This window comes from Macrobrachium rosenbergii, chromosome 26 (genome assembly GCF_040412425.1).
Source record: "Macrobrachium rosenbergii isolate ZJJX-2024 chromosome 26, ASM4041242v1, whole genome shotgun sequence".
In the NCBI taxonomy this organism is placed as follows: Eukaryota; Metazoa; Arthropoda; class Malacostraca; order Decapoda; family Palaemonidae; genus Macrobrachium; species Macrobrachium rosenbergii.
In genome coordinates, this window is record NC_089766.1 from 50,155,486 (window position 1) to 50,165,179 (window position 9,694).

The following is a 9,694-nucleotide window of genomic DNA, read 5'->3' on the forward strand; positions in this document are numbered from 1 at the left end:
TCTACAGAACACCTAAAAAATACAAAAAAATCCTGCTACATTTTTACGTCTGAAAAAAAAATGAAAGGGTTAATATATTGCAAAGAATGAAAATTAATTTTCCCATAATCTTTTTATAAATTTTTGGCTATATCACAAGTAATTTTTTATTTCGAATAAATGAAAGGCAAAATGACAAAATCTCTATATTTTGCCTATTTTGTATGTATCCGCCTTGGCGCCGTGTTTGGTACAGACCCGTTGGGGATGACCGTAAAAACATAAACAAAAGACTAAATATCATCAAGATAATGACCCAAAGAAATATTGTAAATGTTTCCCTGTGACTTCACTACCGTCCACCATAAATTATTTTTTTCTAGCAAAAATTGTATTTATTTTCCCCTCTGACTTTACTACCGGCCAACGACTGGGAGTGTCACTAAACTATCGGGGTTTTTCTTAAAACATGTTTAGAATATTAATGAAGGATCTTCAGTTCCTCATTGGACGGGTGGGTATCATTCTCAGCTAGCACTCTGCTGGTCCCGCGTTCGATTCTCTGACTGACCAATGAAGAATTAGAGGAATTTATTTCTGGTGATGGAAATTAATTTCTGGTTATAATGTGGTTCGGATTCCACAATAAGCTGTAGGTTCCATTGCTAGGTAACCAACTGGTTCTTAGCCATGTAAAATAAATCTAATCCTTCGGGCCAGCCCTAGGAGAGCTGCTAATCAGCTCAGTGTTCTGGTTAAACTAAGGTATACTTAACTTAATTTACCCTGGCTGAGCATGTGCGTAGTAGTATACAACTCCCAGGTAGTGCCAGGCCTTCTACCATGTTGTTTGTTGTTGATGGTCAAGCTGATCTATTATGCCAGCATGAGTTCTTGCTGGTGATCCAGCGTGTAAAACTATACAAGGGTCCCTTAACCCATAGGCCAGAGCTGGCATAAGAGCAGCTTAATCTGTAATAAACCGATCAACCAGTCTATTAGTTATCATCATCTACCAGAGTGCATTTGGTAATAAGATCTAGCAATAGAACTGGAATGACGCCATCATTCAGCCACTACGAAAAGAATATTCTGCCAAGTTACTAAGAGTAGGCTATCCAGAACACTCACAATTACTCTTCCACACAAACCAATAGGCAGTGGAGCTACAGCTTAATGATCAATTTGATAGGAGGATGTATGATGAATTGATAATGCAATCTTCCAGTATGCTAACTGCTTTAACAGAAACATTTGGTAGCTTTTGTACCTGTCCCATTTTTTTCCAAACAAACATTTATTAAGAATTCCTATTAAGTATTAACAATCTATGCATCCATTCTAAAACTGGTGAAATATGGTTTTTCTTATACTGTTTGATGCCTTTCTGCCAGATTGCATATTAATTTCCATCAGAAAGGCTTTCTTAACCCATTATCCCAAGTAAGGAGGTAGTGCCGTCAGTGAACCTCACAGGGTGCACTGTAGGCATTACTTAACTGTCTTTGCAGTGTCCCTTCGGCCCCTAGCTACAACCTCTTTCATTCCTATTACTGTACCTCCGTTCATATATTCTTTCTTTCATCTGATTTTCCGCCATCTCTAACAACTGTTTCATAGGGCAATTGAGAGGTTTTTCCCTTGTTACACATTTCAAACCTCCTTAATTAGCCCTCAATAACCTCAGAGATCCGAGCACTTGGCCTAAATTCTATATAAATAAGCATGATTACCCCAGAAAGGGCCACTCTAGTGAAGTGTGCTTAGGTACAGTGGGCAAGGGACCTTCTGGTCCACCAGCATCCAGTACCAAATGAGGAACCTTTGCTGAAGCAGACGAAAATGTGGCAGGAAGACCATGTGCCTGCTATGAAGATTATGACAGGTCTCTAGAGCAAGCCCCAGTCACAATCCAAAGGCATTGAAGCTAACAAGTGATCACCTTCAAGCTGGTACTGTACAAGCAGGAGGAACAAGAACTGAAGGGAAACAATGGGCTCACAGGAACTACCATTGTACTGTAGGGTTCCACTGGACCCACACACGCCGTTTCATCTCACCTGCAAGACACTGATGCCCCCCACAACTTGGTTTGCCCCTAGTCTTTGAAATAGTAATAATAATAATAATAACAACAATGGAGAAGCAAACCCACAGTTATGTATATGTGCATATATTTAAAGATAAATTAGTACATCTTTAAATATATGTACATATACACAACCGTGGATTTGCTTCTCCATTTTAAGACTCGTGCTACTCTGAGTATGTGCAGCTTAAATCTTGGGTTCGCGTTTAGAGACGTTGAAGTTAACTCGTTCCAACATTGTTTACCTATCCTCACATTTTGCAAGTTGTCTCACTCTTTTGCCATCTGTCGCTTTTGTTGTAAAATAGTTTGCAGAATCCAAATCCTTATGTTTCATCATACAAATTTATTTAAAAGACCAAATGAACTGCGTCCTTCGATTTTTTTTTTTTTCCTTTCAGGGGTTGATCGTATTGTATTCGATCGGACTGATGACATGCGTTCGGGAGGCAGTGTTTAAGGGCTCCGGAGCAAATGAACGTTTAATTCTTTCGTCGAATTCGTCACATTTAACAGTAAAAAAAAAAAAACACGTCCTTGCTTTAATTTTGGAAGTTGGAAAGGGAAAGAACGGCTGCATCTAGATCAGAGCGAGGGCAAACGAATCATACCCCTTTCGATTCATTCTATGTAGCCTAGTCCTGGAATAGATTTATACCTACATATGACCAGATGTTCTTACAGCTTATAATAAAAATATTTGATAGCTGAAATGGAAATCTCGCACTGGCATAAGAAACCTAATCACCTGAAATGTTTGGTTTTGCCTTTAGGGAAATTTAAGTTAACTCTCGTACCGATCTTTGCATGTTTGGTCAACTCGTCTCGACGGTCTGTTTACCTGTCCTCCTATTTAGTGAGTTGTATAATTTTTTTTCTTTTATCGTATTGAGTTTGTTTTAGAATGGTTTGATATAATTGGCAATTTTCAGTATCCACTAGTTGCAAAGTTAATATGCAGAGGCACATAACGAATACAATGGAGAAGAATATGTAGATTATTATAATTAAAAATTTTATCCTAAACATTCTTAAAAACTAAATACTTCGGTCAAATAAATAAATAGATAATTTTAAAATTTGTTTACAGAAATTTCTCATAATCCTAGTTAGTACTATTGAAGTGCATATGAAAAAACACCCCTCCATTTAATATTAATGTAAAGTAAGTCTTAAAGTCATTCTCAGTAGAAGCCCACATGTAACAAAAGACCTTTCCAACTTCATTGTGTCTTCAGAGGACACATTAGTGAAGGCCACGGCCAGTTAAATGTCAAATTATAATGAATCTTGGAATGTAGCCCTAGTGACCAACTCCAGACTTGTACTGTACTTTGGAAGCCAAGAAAGAATTCTTTATTGCATGAAGCCCCCATAGTGGGGTAGTGTTGTTAGTGCACCTCACGTGGTGCACTGCAGGCATTACTTAACTGTATTTGCAGCGTTCCTTCGGCCCCTGGCTACAACTTCTTTCATTCCTATTACTGTACCTCTGTTTATATATTCTTTCTTTCATCTGACTTTCCGCCATCTCTAACAACTGTTTCGCAGGGCAATTGAGAGGTTTTTCCATTGTTACACATTTCAAACCTCCTTAATTAGCCCTCAGTGACCTCAGAGATCCCAGTGCTTGGCTTAGATTCTATATAAATAAGCATGATTACCTTGAGCAGACCATTTACAAAATCAATTCCACTGATGCTGCCAATCTCTATAACAAAATAATAATAATAATATGTGGGTGGGTGTGCACACCTATTTGCAGCTTTATTATCTCAATACAGCTGTTATATGGCTCCAAAATGTGCACAAATTTCCTAAAATTTCTCAGGCCGGCTTACACCAGCCGCCTACCCCGAGCTGATAGAGCTCGCTTCACTCGCCACCCCACTTATACCATGATGCCTGAGTCACACATTGGCGATTCAAGATCGCGACCGTCATGACAGCTGAATAACAACAATACTACGTCCTGAATACTACTAAGTTGCCATCGATCAGGCATGATTCCTAACCACGTCGCCAAGTTTGACAACATCCACCAAGTGATGGTAGCCTATATGTGCAAAGCTGTACAGCACATGCACAGTCGAGTCACGACAACTGCAAAGAGATGTCATGTCATGCCGCATGGTGTGACAGTGTCATAATGGCATCTCGACTGACGCCACAGTGTCGACATTTGATTACGGCAGACGTAACTAGCAATGTCAACATGTGCCATCTAGTATGCCATACGCCATGTACTTGACAACTCCACAGTGTGCGCAGTAGTCTGACTGTGTCACAGAGTAGAACTTCTTATAATTGAAATAATGAGTTCCCGCATGGGCTGGGTTCCGGATGTGGATGTGTTTCCCAACTCTTGCTCCAAGTGGGTGTTAGAAATTCCATTGTTGCTCAAACCAATGCTCTACCTCCTTCCATTGCTCTGGGGTCATGTGTACCTGATGACCTCATCTCCATAGTCGACAGCCACAAAGCCCATGTCATGCAAGTCTCAGGCACAATACCGCTGATCGTGTTGGGAGCTACTTGAAATTGGCAGGAAAGGCTCTTGTAGGATTCTCCAGTTGCAAGGAAACATAGGGTAATTGCAACATGCAGGCCTGGCTCAATGGGTCTTCTCCAGAATGTGAGGGTCTTCTTTATGTAGGGCATGACCCGTTCCACAATTTCATTGAGAAGCTCCTCTGTAATCCTGGTAAAATTCTGGTACAGTCCTGAAGTTTCTGTTGCCAATTCTTTCATCAAGTTGTCATAGCATCCTTTCTCCTGTCTTCTTTGTAAGTAGAGCCAGACCCAGCTTCTCCTAGGTTTTCTTTGTTCCTGCAGGCACTTAATTCTTAACTGCAACATGGCATTGTAATAGTCCAAAATACATTCTACTAATTCCGCATCATGTAGGTTCTCGGTACGAGGTTCAGCAAATCCACGTCCTCTACCGTCTTGCTGTGTCTGTGGCTGCAACGAGAATGGCGAATGCCAAGTTAACCTGGCATTATATATATATATATATATATATATATATATATATATATATATATATATATATATATATATATATATATATATATATATATATCATCCGTGTTCACGACACATGACGGTGCCGCTGCGTCTGTCAACATGTGACGCGCGTACAACAACATGTTGTAATCTCATCTCAACATGTGCAATGCTGTCGTAAATGGTTCATTGCGTATGACGTCATGGACGACTTGACAAAATTATTGACTTTCAGATCTTTTTAAAAATCTGAACGCCTGCGGAAATATTAAAAAAAAAACGCGTGTTTACTGAATTTATAAATGTTTTTGGGTATTCACATGTTAAAAGGAAATGACACTACTACTGCACCTGGTTTCCGCCATTCGGCGACCTGAATTTTTATCACATTTTCATTTTGTTTGTTTATGCCTTTCGTTTGCGTTTATATTTACTGCCTTGTATGTTTTTACGTTAATCTCAAAGGGGCTAGTACTAATATGGCGCCCATTTTGCACGTAAACTAGTACATACTGAACCTTGGGAATTGTAGTCTTTTGTAGTACCTCAAGGAAAATTCAAGTATTTATTTGACTGCTGTAAACGTATCAATATATTATGAAATCTTCCTTAATGAAACATTTATATGCATTTTTTTTCAACAGATGGCAGTGTGTCTTGTTAACCCTTAAGGAACGGCATAATTTATCAATGTGCAGCACCCCAGACCGGGGAAACTTTGAGGTCGGCAAAATAAAAAAAAAAATCACATCAATGGAAAGAGAATGACACGTACATTTACACTGTATAAATACAACAATTCTAAAAAAATTTTCCCTACATTCCACGAGAAGTTGAAAAAGACTATTTACAACCCCTTGTCGGGCCTCATTTACAAGACAATCGTAAATTTTACCAACTTATATATGTTTTTTCTAATAAATAAATTTATTGTATTTTGTAAAATTATTATTACTGCTCACACAATATCAAAGCAGATAAGAAATAAAAGCAGTAACAAATTTTTTGCATATTTGTTGAGAAAAATTAACAAATTTACGAGAAGGAAGATTCAGTAACTTTTTTTTTTTTTTTTACTTTACATGCTTTTTCTAATGTTTCTTTGCAAAATTACGTTTACAACCGACATACTATCGTGAAAGACAAAAACAAAAAACAACAGCAACCCCTTCGTATATTTACAAGCAAATTTACAAAAAGACTCATGTGAGAGAGAGAGAGAGAGAGAGAGAGGCAATACTTTTCCCCCCTTCATGTCACAAGCATGACAAGTATTGGCACCTCTCTCTCGCCCCATTCTTACCATAATCAGTGTTGCACAATATTGTTTCACACTCAGGCTCAATCCGTCCATCTCCCCAATCCTGTTTTACTTCACACGCAGGCTCAATCCGTCCCTTAAGGTTAAAGACCAAAATTAACTACAGTAGTAGACGGCATTGTACTGTATGTTCAGGAAATGAGGTCATGGGGACTCTGCAGCCAAGGTAAAGCAAAATGATTATGTTTACACAATTTCCTCACTGAGGGAGAGTTCTCTGTTTATAGTGAACGGTTCTGCAGAGTATTTTTGTTTTTTCTTTTTATAGGACATGCATGAACTGCTAAAATCGTTAACCATTCCTCCCGTTTTGTTTACTTTTAGTCATATTTGGCAAAACTAGGAGTATTTCAATATATTTAACTGAAAAGATTTCAGAAGTTTTGGCAGTTTGGTTTTGTCTTTTCACAGATAGGATTCATGTATCTCGAAATTTTGAGGACTGAAACCAATGTTCAAAGTGTCGAATAGACTTTGATTTGAATCCTTTATGTTTTATACATATGATAGACACTTTTACACATGCCCTCATATATAACCATACATGTCACAGTTTCTGCATTATCTTAGTCGTCACTTCTATAAAAAAAAAAGTAATCGATTGAACAGGAACATACGACCATTAACAACCAGTTTCAGACTAAGTTTACTTAAAACGTAATCATTCTCTCTCTCTCTCTCTGCATTCATTAATATGTGTCCATATATATATATGTTTTTTTTGCTTGTTTGGTTAATCGATTCCTCCTCTTTCCTGTCTTACATAGGAACTTTGACCTTCTCCTGCTCGCCCTGATTCTAGAGTCTTTCTTAATTTAATGAATTCCTAGCCTATTTTCCTTTCTTCATTTATGGTATTAATATTAACTTAAAACTATTTTTGTTACTGAATCCACCCTGAAGTGTTGGAGTGGAACCAGCCTGTTAGTTAGAGAGAGGTGTTTATTACTTTCAAGAATAGAAAGACATTATTAATTAATATTCCGCTATAAGCTGGACTCTTTTAAAATGATTTATTATTAGTATATGAACTGTGCAATTAAACACCATATACAGAATGATTAATTTTTTTAGGAAATCACACCAAAATAGTAGTAAGTTATAAGTTTAAATTTTCGTTAAAACAAAGCATCACATTTTTCATCGGATGTACCATTTTTAAAAAAATGAATATTTACTCTAGAGAGGAACGGAGTCCAGTGTCGAGTCGACAGGAACTTGCCTGTATAGGCCTACTGAACTGGAATTTTATTCACAGGCATCGTCCACAGATGTTCTATTGACACCTGGTATCATCTGAACAGGGATGTGACATTTGTGTTCAACACAGATCATTAGTTTGCACTGTTTGAAGAACAGCTGGCCGTGTTACATACGAAGAGTTATACTAACTTCCGACATTGACACTGAATACTAGCCAACGACTGTCCGAATCATGTAACTTTACCTTGAATCCTTACGAATAAGTTAAGTATACCTTAGTTTAACCAGACCACTGAGGCGGTAACAGCTCTCCTTGGGCTGGCCCGAAGGATTAGATTTATTTTACGTGGCTAAGAACCAGTTGGTTACCTAGCAACGGGACCTACAGCTTATTGTGGAAGTCGAACCACATTATAATGAGAAATTACTTTCCATCACCAGAAATAAATTCCTCTAATTCTTCATTGGCCGGTCCATATGAATAACCCTTTTGTTGAGTGAGAATTACATTTATGACTAATATGTACACAAGCTTCATGCAAACGCAATTCATTTACAATTGTGAAGTCTCCGGCCGGCCAATGAAGAATTGGAGGAATTTATTTCTGGTGATAGAAATTCATTTCTCGGCATAATGTGACTCGGATTCCACAATAAGCTGTAGGTCCCGTCGCTAGGTAACTAATTGGTTCTTAGCCACGTAAAGTAACCTGATCCTTCGGGCCAGCCCTAGGGGAGCTGTTAATCAGCTCAGTGGTCTGGTTAAACTAAGGTATACTTAACTTTACAATTGTGAAGACAGTGTTTGTACTCTGGAAGTAGCGTGAGCAACGGTTTTGGCCACTGAGGGAGGGTATTGTGAAGACGAAGAGGAAAAGAAACAGGGATTAGCCACGAGAAAGAGACAGACTTGGTAAAGGAGAGCCAATAAACTGTGAGCTCGTTGGAAATGCTTTAAAATAAAGAAAAATAACAGAAACCATCTTGCAGCAGAGACAACTTATTTTAGTGTTCTGTAAAAGAAAATTACTGAGATGGCTATTTGTCTGTCCGTCCGCACTTTTTCTGTCCGCCCTCAGACCTTAAAAACTACTGAGGCTAGAGGGCTGCAAATTGGTATGTTGATCATCCACCCTCCAATCCTCAAACATACCAAATTGCAACCCTCAAGGCCTCCTCGGTAGTTTTGATTTTATTTAAGGTTAAAGTTAGCCATGATCGTGCGTCTGGCAGCGCTATAGGTACCAACAAACAGGCCACCACTGGACTGGGCTGAGTTTCATGGGGCGTGGCTGTTTCCACCACCGGACCGTGGCTGGAAGTTTCATACAGCATTATACACTGTACAGGAAACTCGACTGCGCCCAAGCGGCTTTTTAGCTCTAACTGAAGCCTAAACACAGATTTTATTCCATGATGTTTAGAATCTGTTCACGGCCAGGGAACACAAAGAAATCAGTCTGCAATTTGTGGAAACGTTTTTACCTGTTTCTACGCGTTGACACCAGTAGTCTAACTCATTAGAAATAGAGTTTATCATTTGCATATGCAAATGACGCAACTGGCCTTTTCTCTGGAGCTACCTCTTTAGTACAAATAGCGCTATGACAATTTTATATATATACACAGATATACAAACATTATATATATATATATATATATATATATATATATATATATATATATATATATATATATATATATATATAGTCTCAAGTAATTGGGCAGCTACTTGAAATCTTAGCTTAATGATAAATAATATTGCCAAGACCAGGAAGAACATTCTTTATTGTACGAGCTTTCAGAGGTATAAAACCTCATCAACAGGCTGAAAAAACTGACAAGGATGAGAATCAATAAAATTACAATAAAATGAATTGTCATAATAAATCTTCAGCAAAAATACTAACGAAATATATAAAATGAACAAGTAAATACAAACTAAAAGGGTGAGACGCAAAATAACGAAAAATTAAAAACACAAACATAAAAATATGAAAATAAAACTAAGGTGAAATGTAAACAAACTACCACTCACAAAGTAAAATATTTAACGACCTAATTGAGTACCTACTATGAAATTACACGATAGC